Raw genomic sequence first — 14,475 nt, forward strand, 5'->3', positions numbered from 1 at the left:
TTACCATCAAATCAAAATCAGAAACGGGGACATACCCAAAACGGCCTTTGTTGCTCGTTATGGCCAATACGAGTACACAGTCATGTCCTTCGGCTTAACCAATGCCCCAGCCACCTTCTCGCGGTTAATGAACTCGGTTTTCATGGAGTATTTGGATAAATTTGTCGTAGTGTACCTCGATGACATACTCATCTACTCCAAGAATGAAGAGGAACATGCCGAACATCTAAGGCTGGTATTGATGAAACTCCGAGAGCATCGCCTTTATGCCAAATTCTCCAAGTGTGAATTTTGGTTGCCAGAAGTGACCTATCTAGGCCATGTAATCTCTGGTAAGGGTATTGCTGTCAATCCCGAGCGAGTTCAAGCCGTCCTTGATTGGACTCCACCTGAGACGGTTAAGAAAGTTCGGAGCTTCCTTGGCTTAGCGGGCTATTGCCGCTGCTTCGTTGAGAATTTCTCCAAGGTTGCTAAACCTCTAACTGAACTCCTCAAGAAAGATAAAAAAGTTCGAGTGGACTCCACAGTGCGAGTTCAGTTTTCAGGAACTGAAAAGACGCCTGACATCTGCTCCCGTACTGGTACCACCAGATTTCTCCAAGGACTTTATTATCTATTGCGACGCCTCGCGACAAGGACTAGGTTGCATACTCATGCAAGATCGTCAGGTAATTGCCTATGCTTCACGGCAATTACACCCACATGAGGAAAATTATCCCACACATGATCTAGAGCTTGCAGCTGTAGTCCATGCACTTAAAACTTGGCGACATTACCTTCTCGGTAATCGTTGCGAGATCTTCACCGATCACCAAAGTTTGAAATATATCTTCACCCAACCAGATTTGAATCTCAGGCAAAGACGTTGGGTTGAGTTGATCTCGGATTACGACTTAGGAATAACTTACACCCCGGGCAAAGCCAATGTCATGGCTGATGCACTAAGTCGTAAATCCTATTGTAACAACCTGATGTTACAACAAAGTCAACCACTTCTCCATGAGGAATTCCGTAAGCTTAATCTTCACATTGTTCCTCGAGGATTCCTATCCACCCTGGTGGCGAAACCTAACCTTATGGATCAGATCATAACCGCCCAGCGGTATGATAAGGGCATATCCCGGATTAAGGAAAACATTGCTAGCGGAGTTGCTAAATGTTTTTCCATGGATAAGCGGGATGCTGTCTTCTTTGAGAACCGTTTGGTGGTTCCCAAGAAACAACATCTACGCCAATTGATCCTTAAGGAAGCTCATGAATCCCCTCTCACCATTCATCCCGGTAGTACCAAAATGTATCAAGACCTACGCCAGAGGTTTTGGTGGACTAGGATGAAGAGAGAAATCGCTCAATACATTGCTAATTGCGACGTCTGTCGTCGTGTTAAAGCAGAGCATCAACGGCCTGCTGGCACCCTTCAACCTTTGGCTATTCCTGAATGGAAATGGGATAAAATCAGTATGGATTTCATCACTGGGTTTCCCAGGACCAAGAGAGGGAATAATGCCATCTTCGTTGTGATCGACCGACTTTCCAAAGTAGCACACTTTCTACCTGTTCGTGAGAGTATCACTGCTAGCCAGCTAGCTGATCTATACATCTCCCGAATAGTGTCTCTTCATGGTGTTCCATTGGAAATTAACTCAGACCGTGGGAGTCTCTTCACCTCTCGATTTTGGGAAAGTTTCCAAAATGCTATGGGAACTCGTCTCTCCGTTAGCACTGCCTTCCATCCTCAATCAAGTGGTCAAGTAGAGCAAGTCAATCAAATTCTGGAAGATATGCTCCGAGCTTCTGTCATCTCGTTCGGAATAAGTTGGGAGAAATGCCTTCCATTCGCGGAGTTTGCTTATAACAATAGTTATCAAGCTAGTTTGGGGAAAGCTCCATTCGAAGTTCTCTATGGTCAAAAATGTCAAACACCTCTTAACTGGTCAGAAACCGGGGAAAGACAACTCTTTGGCCCGGATATGATTCAGGAAGAAGAAGAGCAGGTTCGCGTTATTCGTGAGAAATTGAAAACAGCCCAATCTCGTCAAAAGAGTCAATATGATCATAAACATAAGCCTATGACTTATGAAGTCGACGAGAAGGCTTACCTTCGGGTTACTCCGTTAAAGGGAACCCATCGTTTCGGTATCAAAGGCAAATTGGCCCCTCGTTACATTGGACCCTTTCGCATTCTTGCCAAACGAGGAGAAGTTGCCTACCAATTGGAACTACCTCCGCATCTTTCCAGAGTTCACGATGTCTTCCACGTTTCACAACTCAGGCGTTGCTTCACGGATCCTATCCGTGGAGTGGACCACGAAACGCTTGATCTACAAGATAACCTCTCTTATCGGGAATATCCCGTTCGTATCCTTGATCAAGCCGAGCGTACCACTCGACGTCAGAATATCAAGTTTCTCAAGGTTCAATGGTCACACCACTCCGATAAAGAAGCCACTTGGGAAAGGGAGGATCATCTTCGACTTGAGTACCCCACCTTCTTCCCGGAGGATCCTAAATCTCGGGACGAGATTCTTTGAGTGGGGGTGAGTTGTCGCACCCTAGCTAGTCCATGCATTAGAGTGTGCATCATGTTTAAATTATTCTTAAATTTGAATTGGGGAAGACAGAACCCCCAACACCCCCCCTGGAAACAACTAGGGTTTACTAAAACTATTTTCAATGAACCTGAAATGCCCTTCTAAAAAGTTCACCCTCTTTGTCTTAGGTTAGAACCTCTGACAAAATTGGTGCACATTTTTCTAGGTCAACAGAAGGTCATTGAATTAAATCATAAGTATTTGAATTTGGGCATTTAAATGCTATAAAATAATTTAAATGCTCAAATAATTCTGGGAATAAATGTTTCCTGTTGGAAATAATCTAAACAGAGGCCACATTTATTTCCAGGATTTTTGGAAACGTTTTAGTATTTTATTTAAAGCTAAACAGTTGCAGTTAAATAGAAAACAGAAACAAAAATCAAAAAGAGAGAGAAGAAAGCCCACCTGGGCCTTACCTGTGCTGGCCCAGCCACCTGGCTCGGCCCAGCCTGCTTGCGCTGCCAGTCGTCGTCCTCCTCGCGCCAGAAGGACGCGGAGCGCGTGGCCGGCGCCCGCGGCCACACGCCGGCCACCTCCTGCTTCCGCCGACGCCTGGCAGACGCCCTGAAGTGCCACGCGACCCCCAAGTCTCCCTCTCGCACTCGCTCACTCGCCCCCTCGTCTCCCTCTCTCTCTCCCGCGACGGCCGAGCGCGTACCTCGCCGCCGTTCGCCGTAGTTGCCACCACAGACACCCCCTCGCCCCTCCGACGAGCCCATTAGCTCCGCCTCGACTCCGTCGTCCTCCCCACCGAGCCACGCATCGCCGGAGGCCCTGCATCGCCGCCTTCGCCCTCGTCTTCAGCCTCGGGCACCCGAGCCATCTCCGGTCGAATTCGCCGCCGCCAGGACCTCCCCGAGCCCGCTGACCCCCTCTCCGACTCCGCTGTGAGCTCCTCTTCCTTTCCCCCTAGTTCCCATGCTCGATTACGCCTCGTAGCCACCGCTCCCTCCGAGCCCGAGCGCTCCTCGCCGCCGGCCATGACGCCGTCGTGGCTACGGCCGTGTAAGCACGTGTCCGAGCGCCTCACCATGCTCAGTGAAGCACCAGGAACCCGTAGCCACCCCCAGTTCTCCCTCCCGTGCACCGTAGCGTCGATTCCGACCTCGCTCGAACTCCGGCCGCCGCCACGAGCTCGATCCCAGCGAGCTCGCTCCACCCCAGCTCCTCCCACTTGCCCCACTAGATGCGCACGAGCCCCAGCTACGCGTAGCACGTCTCCGCCGTCTCGGGCCTGCCGGTCGAGCCGCCGAGTGACCCAGTTTGACCCCTGGGTGGGCCCAGGAAGACCCCCTGAGTCTATGACAGGTGGGGCCGGTCGGCTAACTAAATTAGGATTAGTCTTTAATTAATTTTAATTAAATCAGTCACTGACATGTGGGCCCAGGCCCCACTGACAGCTAATTAGTGTTAATCTAATTTTGCTAATTAGCTGAGAGGCTGACAGAAGGGGCCCACCAGTCAGGTTTGACCTGGGCTGGCGCCTTTGACCTGCTGACGTCACCCTGACGCAATGCTGACGCAGTAATGCATTTTCTGGATTTATTTATACAGGAAATTCTAGAAAATAGTTCAAACTTCAAAAATTCATAGAAATTCAACCATAGCTCCAAATGAGATAAATTATATATGAAAAATTATCAGAAAAATTCAATCTATCCATCTGTAATGGTTTCATGCATGACAAAACAAGTTTACCTTGCTGTTTAAGCAGAATAAGGATGCACTATAAGCCATGTTTAATGAGCTAATATTTGAATCTTTGATTCAAATGAGTTCATCCCTTTCTAATTTTAAGCTTGCATTAGGCCAAGACACAATCATATTGCCATGTCATAGCATGCATCATATTGTTGCATATCGTCATGTGTTGATTGTGTTCCGATGTGTTTCCGTGGTAGGTTCTGCCTCCGAGGATATTCACGAGTATCCAACTGAAGGGCAGTATCCCGCTACCACTCCATCAGGCAAGCAACCATTGATCATTCCGATACAAACCCATGTTCTCGCTTCTGCTCTTGTTTACTGCATTAAGACAACGCGATTCAAACTGCTGTGTGCTACGGTAGTTGAACCCTTATCCTCTGCATGACCTGTCATTGCCACAGTAACTAGATGAAACCCACTAGCATGTGTAGGAGTTGATTGAGCCATGTATGTGATTCCTACCTTGCTATGCCTGCTATGCTTAGAGTTGTGTCAGGTCTGGTTCATCTGGGTGATGGGCTAGAGTGAAATGATTATGTCGGTAATGTGAGGGATGTGTTGAACATGTTTGGTAAAGGTATCGATGAGAGGCCATGTAGGAGTACATGGTGGGTTGTTTCATTGAGGCCGTCCCTAAGAACTGAGATCTGTATGTGTGATTTAAGATTCAGCTACTACCATGCATTGGGATCCTTAATTGACCCTCTCGGCTTCTTAACCACCCTAGTACTCTGTCCAGGAGTTGCAAATAGTTTCTGGTGTTTGTAGGTTATGTGTTGGCGGCCGTGCGTAGCGCTGACCCTAGGGGTGGGCTATGTTGCGGTAGATACACCGTGGCACGGTGTACCGAGTCACCCGTTTGGTGTCTCGGGAACCCTGTTCACATCGTTCGGGGCCGTATGTGGAAACCTCGGCCGGACTCCCTGCGGATGGAACCTGGATAGGCGATAAACCTGGACTAGAGACTTAAGTGTTTAGGTAGGCCGTGGCCGACACCCTCGCTGGGCTTCCGCTTGAAGGTTGCCGAGTACATGTCGTGTAAACGGCGGTAAGTGGTGAAAGCGTGTATGAAGAAGTACACCCCTGCAGGGTATAAAACTATTCGAATAGCCGCGTCCGCGGTAAAGGACTACTTGGTTGCCTATACAGTTCATAGACAAGTTAATGGATACTACTAAAAGACTCAAGATAAGTGTGAGTACCGAGGATGGCCCTCTCGTCGGATGACGAGGGAGGATCCCCGGTGGAGTATTGTGTTGGTGAGTAGTGGACTCGTGTGCGAAAAACTATTTTACTGGTGGAGTTCCGTAGGATAGCTTAGCCAAGAGTCAAAGCTGGCTTGCTGCATTAACCCCACCGCCTTCTTGAGAATAAGCATGTACAGTAGGATCTGATGTAAGACTTGTTGAGTACCTTTGTACTCATGTTTGCTTATTTATTGTTTTCAGACGACAACACTGCCCCCTCCGATGGGTTTTATGTAGACCTTGACGTCGACGAGTGACTAGCCACCCAGGTGGTGATCCTGGCCATGGAGGGCCTATGTAGTTAGACAGGCTTCGAGAAGCCTTCTTTCTTTCTAGAGTCTGTACTCACACTAGTTGCTTCCGCATGTGCTTGTATGTTTGTATGACTTTGAGTGTCGGGTCATGTGACCCCTATCTGTATGAACATGTTATGTATGGCTCTCTGGAGCCTTTAAATAAAGTACTTGAGTTGTAGAGTTTTGTTGTGATGCCATGTTGTATGTACTCATATCGGGCATATTATGTGTATGATTGAAATGCTTGGTATGAGTGGGATCCGACACTCTAGTTGTTGATCCTTGGCAGCCTTTCTTATGGGGAAATGTAGTCTAGTGTTCCTCGAGCCATAGTAGTCCGCTACAGCCCGGTTCACCGGAGTCCTGCTAGCCCAGCACTACTGTTCAGGACACTTGACTGGCCGACATGTGTTTCACTTCGTCCCTATGTCTGTCCCTTTGGGGAAATGTCACACGGTGACTTCCGGAGTCCTGCCTAGCCTGCTACAGCCCGGGGTTCCCTGGAGTCCTGTTAGCCCAGTGCTACAGCCCGGAATCACTCGTTGATGACTGACATGTTCGATGTGATTCATGTATGCCTGTCTCCGTAGGTCTGTGCCGCTTTGGGTTCACGACTAGCCATGTCGGCCCGGGTTCTCTGTCATATGGATGCTAGCGACACTATCATATACGTGAGCCAAAAGGCGCAAACGGTCCCGGGCCATGGTAAGGCGATACCCATGGGATACCGTGCTTGAGGCCGCAAAATGATATGAGGTGTTACCGGCTGGATCGATGTGACTTGGAATCGGGGTCCTGACAGTCTGTCCGCCACCGGCTGACTTTTTTCGTTAGGTTCCGGACAGCTTTTGACTGCAGTCGTGTGTTTGAATCTTCCCGGCGTTTGCTCTGTGATGGTGCACTGACGAGCTTTCATCGGTGGCACCCAGGATGGAGCTCGGTGCCCTCTAAGCTTGAGTTTTTAACAAAGCTTATCTTCCATGGCATGCCTTGACGTGCTTGGAACAGCGAGTCCATGAATGAGCTTATCAACAACCTAGGGGGTGAGCTCGTAAGTATGTTTGTTCCTCCATAACGATGAAGAAGCCTTCCACCATAACGAAGGTGATTGGTGTTGAGATACCTGTATAGGAATCGGGATTAAACTATTTGTCACCACCAAGGCCGCTGCGGACCACGTTAGGGATGTACATGTACCGAGTGTTCGTGCATGTCGAAGAAGTGGTCAATCCATCAATCAAAGTCATGCCGCCGTTGCTGGTGCCAGGGTGCATCGACGACGTCTGCTAGAGTAGTCAACGTTAGACTTTCCCCGTGTTGCTCGAAACGACGGATGGCACAGGGCCTACTCCATTGCGCGGCGGAGGCCACTGCTTCTTTGGCAGAAGAGGCAAGGCTGGCTGCCTGGATGTGCTCTAATTTGAGCAAGTGAATCTTCTCAGATACTACTTAAATTCGAGCTATCGATGTGAAGCACTGATGTGCCAGTACATTTGATTGTGACCTGTTATATTTTTGCATCTGAACTTTTTCTAGAAAGGGGTGTATGTCAACTTAATGTGCCAGCGGAACTTATTGTGTTGTTTGTCTGTTTTCTTTGCACACCATTCAAGATATTTTCTCGTCATTCATAAAGACGATGAAAGGTCATGTACGAGTTTGTTGGTTTCAACATAGCCCTACCCATAGCGATCCACTGCTTCCACCCCGATTGTCCTGCCTGCGTGAAATTTTTGTATGCAAGTTCGATGTGCTATGATGTTGTATATGATTGTGTGAACTATATAAGTTTTTACTGAGCATCAGCAATGCATATGGCTGAAAGATGTATTCATGAGCATTGACTGATGGGTGTGACACCCCGATAATTAAGCTATAGTAAACTCCTGCTAATGACTGCCAAGTCATCAGAATTATTTTGCTAATCATCATTTTTTCCAAATCAAACTCAAGTTCAAATTCAAGTTGCTAGTCAAATTATTTTCTTGAAAAATTTAAAGAAAAAATGTTCGTTGGGTTGCAAATATTCACTAGCTAATTATCATGTAGAAACCAACATCATTCGACTCACCATTTAATCCCTAGGGAAATATGAAGTGGTCCAACAACATCTTAATTGGCTTATTCAATTTCAAAAAAATGCTTGAACAATTCCTTTGGCTTTGAAACTTTTTATGAAACACTAAAATGTTGTGCATGATTTATGTGTTAAGTTTAACATTCAACTAAATTCATTTGGTCACTCAAATTAATACGAAACAATAGCTAACTTAGATACATAAAAGAAAAATAGAAATATGGCCTAACTAACTGTTGTGCCACCGGGCCTTTGATGACCACAAGACTTTTGGCCCAGCCCAACTTACTTTTCCTCCACCTCCCGCTACAGGAGACAGAGGACGTGCATGTCACGCATCCATGGCGCCTTGGCCATGGATGGCCTCCACGCAGCCCCCTCTGGACCTACAAATAAGCCCCTCGAAAGCCCTAGCTCATGCCCATCTGATTCCCTCCCATTTCCCATCGCACCCCTCCTCCTCGGCTCGAAAACGAGCTCAGAGCTCATGCGGTGACCGCGCTCATCATCGTCATTGTCGCGGCCACCACCGTCCCCACTCCAAGTTAGTGTGTCGACCGGCTTCCTCGTCGTCTTCCACGTCGTCTACAAGTCTAGATCAAGCCAGGGCATCGCCAAACGACGGGATCAAGATCGTCTTCTTCCTTCTGCTGTCGTCGATTTCCGCCTCGATTCGCCGCCTCCTGCAGCTACTAAACTCCCGCTGGCCTTTCTTGCGCCTCGCGGTGAGCTCCGCCACCGAATCCCCCTATTCCCCTCTCGATTTAGTCGCGTAGTTATTTGATTATTGTCGTAGGCCGCCGTCCATAGCTGTCGGTCTTTGGCCAGTGGCCACCGCAACCGTCGAGCCCCGCGTCACCATTCCCCCTCGCGCCCTTGCAGCATGCCCGCGCGCGGCCTCGCACTTCCATCCTTGCTCGTCGCTGCTGCTCCCACGTGCTCGGCTTCCGCGCGTGCCCGCTGCCTCCCACTGCTGCCGCTCTGCCTGGCTCCCGCCGCCTACCACCTCCGGCCTCCCCTGCCGTGCCCCGCCACCGCCGGCGCCGCCCACGGCCGCCCGAGCCCGGACCTGCCTGCTTCTGACCATGGCCGCCGGTCCTCCTCCGCGAGGCCATGCATGCTGCCCAGCCACAGGAGGGCTGTGACCCCCCCCCCCCTTGCCAAGTGGGGCCGGCCCTTTAAAAAAGTAAATAAAAGAAATATTAGTGAAATAATTAATTAGTTTAGTTAATTAGTTATTTAGGATAATTAGTCTAACTACCCTATAACAGTGGCCCCCTTCACTTAAATAACCTGTTAAAATAAAGGACAAGTCATTGTGTCAATGGCATGTAGGCCCCGCTGACCCTTTTGACCAGTCAATGTTGACTGGTCAACTACTGAGTATGCATGCTGACTGGACCGCCTGGCCCACTGTCATACACTCTGGCTATTTTAGCATTAGGTTACAAAACCTTATTCTGCTTATTGTTCGGATTAAAAAATTTCAGAAATTCTAGAAAATCATTAAAACTTTGAAAAAAATCATATAAATTAATCTGTAACTCGGATGAAAATACTTTTTACATGAAAGTTGCTCAGAACGATGAGACGGATCCGAATACACAACCCGTTCATCCGCCACACACCCCTAGCATAGCGAACATGCAACTTTCCCCCTCCGGTTCATCTGTCCGAAAACGGGAAACACCGGGGGATAATTTCCTGGATGTTTCCCCCATCGCCGGTATCGCCTACTACTACGTCAGGTCACCCCTAGCACCGCATATTGCCATGTTATGCTTTGTGTTTCTTTGATTGCTTTGTTTTTTATTGTGTTCCCGCTCCGTTTCTTCTTTTTGGAAGACCCCGAGACCGCGGTTGAACCAGTGATCGACTACTTCACCTTCGAGGGTCCGTTTCTCTCTGCAGAGCTTCCAGGCAAGCCCCCCCCCCCTCCTTGATCACCAGATATCGCCTATTCTTCTCTCTACTGCTTACATTAGAGTAGTGTAGCATATTACTACTTTCCGTTAATCCTATTTTGTTGCATAGCCTGCCATTGTTGCTACAGTTGTTGATACCTTACCTGCATTCCTAAATGCTTAGTATGGGATGCTAGTTTATCATCAGTGGCCCTACATTCTTGTCCGTCTGCCGTGCTATACTATCGGGCCGTGATCACTAGGGAGGTGATCACGGGTATATACCTATATACATATACATGATACATGTGATGACTAAAGACGGGTCGGCTCGTAGAGTACCCGCGAGTGATTCACAGATTGGGGGCTGAAAGGAGCTTTGTCCCGACGGCCCTCTGGGTGGATCTTTGTGGCGGAGCGACTAGGCAGGTTGAGACCACCCAGGAGAGAGGTGGGCCTGGCCCTAGACAGCGTTCGCGGTTACTTCAAGATAACACGCTTAACGAGATCTTGGTATTTGATCTAAGTCTGGCCACTGGCCTATACGCACTAACCAACTACGCGGGAACGGTTATGGGCACTCGACGTCGTGGTATCAGCCGAAGCCTTCATGACGTCAGCGACTGAGCGGCGCGCGTCAGGTTGGACTGCGTAACGCAACTTCCTTTGTAATGGAGGTTGCTAGGTCTGCTCACCGGCCGCGTACGCAATGCGTAGGTGTGCAATGGATGATGGGCCCAGACCCCTGCGCGCTTAGGATTTAGACCGGAGTGCTGACCTCTTTGTTGTGCCTAGGTGGGGCTGCGACGTGTTGATCTTCCAAGGCCGGGCATGACCTAGGAAAGTGTGTCCGACCAAAGGGGATCGAGCGTGTTGGGAAATGTGGTGCACCCCTGCAGGGAAGTTTATCTATTCGAATAGCCTTGTCCTTTGGTAAAAGGATGACCCGGAGTGGTACCTTGACCTTATGACAACTAGAACCAGAGACTTGATAAAATACACCCTTCCAAGTGCCAGATACAACCCGGTGATTTCTCTCTCATAGGGCGACGATGGGAGGATCACCGCATAGGATTATGCTATGCGATGATACTTGGTTAACTTACCATCTACTCTCTCCTTCTGCTTCAAGATGGAGGCTGCTAGAAGCGTAGTCGTCGATAGGACTAGCTATCCCCCTCTTATTTCGGCATTCTGCAGTTCAGTCCACATATACTACCCCTTTCATTGATACCAATGCATATGTAGTGTAGCTCCTTGCTTGCAAGTACTTTGGATGAGTACTTACGGTTGCTTTGCTCCCCCTTTTTCCCCTTTCTATACCCAGTTGTTGCAACCAGACGTTGGAGTCCATGAGCTAGAGGATCCCGATGATGATTCTACATGGAGTTCGACTTCGAGGAGTAGTTAGGAGGTCCCAGGCAGGAGGCCTTGCCTTTTTGATCGTTGCTACTTTTGTGCTAGCCTTCTTAAGGAAAACTTGTTTAACTTATGTATGTACTCAGATATTATTGCTTCCGCTGACTCTTGTGCATTCGAGCTTATGTATTCGAGCCCTCGAGACCCCTTGCTTGTAATATAAAGCTTGTATTATTTTATTTTGTGTCTAGAGTTGTGTTGTGATAGCTTCCCGTGAGTCCTTGATCTTAATCGTACACATTTGCGTGTATGATTAGTGTACGGTCAAATCGAGGGCGTCACAAGTTGGTATCAGAGCCAACTGCCTGTAGGAATCCCCCTTCCACACTCCTTGGATGAAGTCGAGTCTAGACATTGCAAAACTTTTACTACATGGATGTGTGTCTTACGGGCCAACGTTGCCATTGGGTGGTATTAGGATCTTTTACTCCTCGTCTATACTCTTGGACTCTAATCTCTCTTCTATTCAGGATTAAATGATTTTGTTAACTCTGACTCTAGGTTCTTGTAACTACTTCCTCCCGAAGAGCCCCTCACTCCAGATGATTACTTGATGCACCAAAATATTCCGAAGATACTCTCCGATGTTCTCTCAAGACTTTGTGCCCGTTGCTTTTGTAATTCCCTACCACCATAATATCCCTATGGATAAATACATACACCCGTCGTTCTTACTTTTATTCCCAGTTGATCTTATTATTACAAGATACCCCGAACTTCTCTCTATTGCTCCAAGACAACTTTGTGCTTACTGCCTTGTAGTTCCTTGTCGCCTGAATACACCTACAAATTAATCCTCACACTCACGGAGGATTTTTTTTCTCCCCTGTTGTTCATGTGTTCACAAAAGTCTTCGAAATGCTATTCAATCTTCCGAAAATCCTCAGCAACCTATTGCTCCTGAAATTCTTGCTTGCCTGCATTATGATTAATCCTATAAGTCTAGAATTTTATTGGCATTCATTGTCATTATTCATTTTGAGTTTGTTGATTCAATATGTTGTGAATGCTCGCATTCCTCAGTCGAATCCTAGAATTCATCCTTCCAGCTCAGACATCATTTTAAACATGAGCTAGATCTCGACTGATCAAATTTCCATTGATTGTACCCCTAAGCCTACTAAACTTATCCATCCATGGTCAGAGTGTTTGCTTCTGATCCCTTGATTTGAAAATCGTAATTCTTTTGCATTTGGGCTTTGAGTTAGTCAGTTTTTTCGATAATCTGATCTTCCTGCATTCTTTCTTCCTCTGGTTGGGTACCAATGCTCACATCAGACCCCTTGAGGACCACCGGATCCTTTATTGAATTTTATCCGACAGCATCCTTCATATTCAATAACCTTGTGAGCCTTTCCTAGGGTAAATAATGCCTTTGGTAAATTATATTCTTTGCTTGTCAACCATGCTCCACTTTTGAGCTTGTATTATTTACTCCTGAAGTTGGTGGTATATGTTTCTACGATGCCCCGATGGGTTGACTATGCCTCCCTTAATCTGTGTGAACCCAAAAGATTTCACGGGTCATGCTTATCTGGTATTGCACCAGGTAAAACTTTCAACAACTAATGTCATTTTCGAAAAGCGAGAGGTGAATGGAAGGTTATACATTGAAGAAGTGGGAGTCGACCTTGAACTTGTGTTCATGCCCATGGACACGATGTAGATCCTAAAATGGAAGCTTCTTGTAATAATAACTATTTCCTTGATATGATATCATCTGGTATCTGTGAATTGATCCTTTGCAATCATGGTTCCAACCATATTTTCTACTTGATCCCATTTCTCAAGCAAGTTAAAACACTTGTCTTCTGCGGATCAATACATCCCCGCAACCCCTATGTCGATCTTCCTTCGAGTAATACCCTCCAGTATCTCAAGAATATCAAAGAACTGTGTTGCTTCCTATGAGTCTTCATCTAGTATTGCTTCTCACCGATTTCAGATTTCCCCCGGGTTCTGAGTTATTTCACTCGAGAACACCGATATGTGAATCGATTCCGCACTCCAATTCAATAACTCTCAGAAATTTTCATTGCTTACGAGTTTAATAATCCTTCAAGTCATTCCTAGCCTGATCGGCTATATCATTATTGTGCTAAATTTTAACTGTGCTACCTAGTCTTTCTTCTCGGGGCACAAATTTTTGACGATGATCTAAGCATACATCAATCTTCCTCTTCATATCATTTCGCCTTGAACAACAAGCTTGATTTCGAGTTTGTGTCATACCCATGGTTCCAATAACCTTTCGCTTCATCATTCCTTTGACTTGATGTCGTCGTCGATCGATTACACCTTCATGAAATCTCTCGAGAATTGTGTCATGATCATCATCAACATTCTGGGTTCTTCTGAGATATCTATCGAATTCTCGATGAGAAATACCATCCTTTCCCCTCGATGATTTGTGTTATCATTGGCCACTTTATTGCCTTCCATTCAACACAAACTTGTTCATGTTTTGTGTATACCTTGAGACCCTTGCTATCCAGCATTTTTTCTCCTTTACCTTTGAGTATTACCATCTTTTATCTCAAGAATGTTGTGAGAATTTCCCCACGTCTTAAGAATTCTTGATATAGGTGATACTTCTTACCATATCCGTTCCTTCCTTGGTCCCCGTGTCGTTTCTAACGGGAAAACCGACAATTGAACTATGATGTGCAACTTCAAAACTTTTAGCAACCCTATTGCTTTGAAGTGAATGGTCGATTGATTCATTTTAATTCTTTTGTTCATTAAGTCATCGTTCTAACATTTATCATGCAACCCCTCCCATGTTTCGGGTGCACCTGTCAACCAATGTTTAATTGTGTATGTTTTTCTCGAGCATACCACATTATATCATTTGATCTGACAAATGTTATCTCCTTGTTCACATAAGTGTGGAAATCCATCTTTTAAAAATCTCAATGAATTGTTGTTGAGTTCATCAACCACTCCTCGTCTTTTCCTTGGTTAAATGATGAACTCTTGTTTCAAAACTTGCTTCCATAGTTCAATTCCCGTGAATCTTACAATGTCATCTCGACAATTTGTGTTGCACCTTTCTTCTCAGGCATCCTGAGTCTGAGTTATCATGACACCAATCAGATCTGAATCTCGGTCAGATATGATGGTTGGAACATATTTCCAAGAGTTATAACATTGGTCTTTATGTGAACCGGTAAGGTGATGTCGTGCCTAGCACACCTGGCCCGAGGCCCTATTGTTACAGATTCCTTTTCA

The sequence above is a fragment of the Triticum urartu genome, chromosome 7, assembly GCF_003073215.2.
Source record: "Triticum urartu cultivar G1812 chromosome 7, Tu2.1, whole genome shotgun sequence".
In the NCBI taxonomy this organism is placed as follows: domain Eukaryota; kingdom Viridiplantae; phylum Streptophyta; class Magnoliopsida; order Poales; family Poaceae; genus Triticum; species Triticum urartu.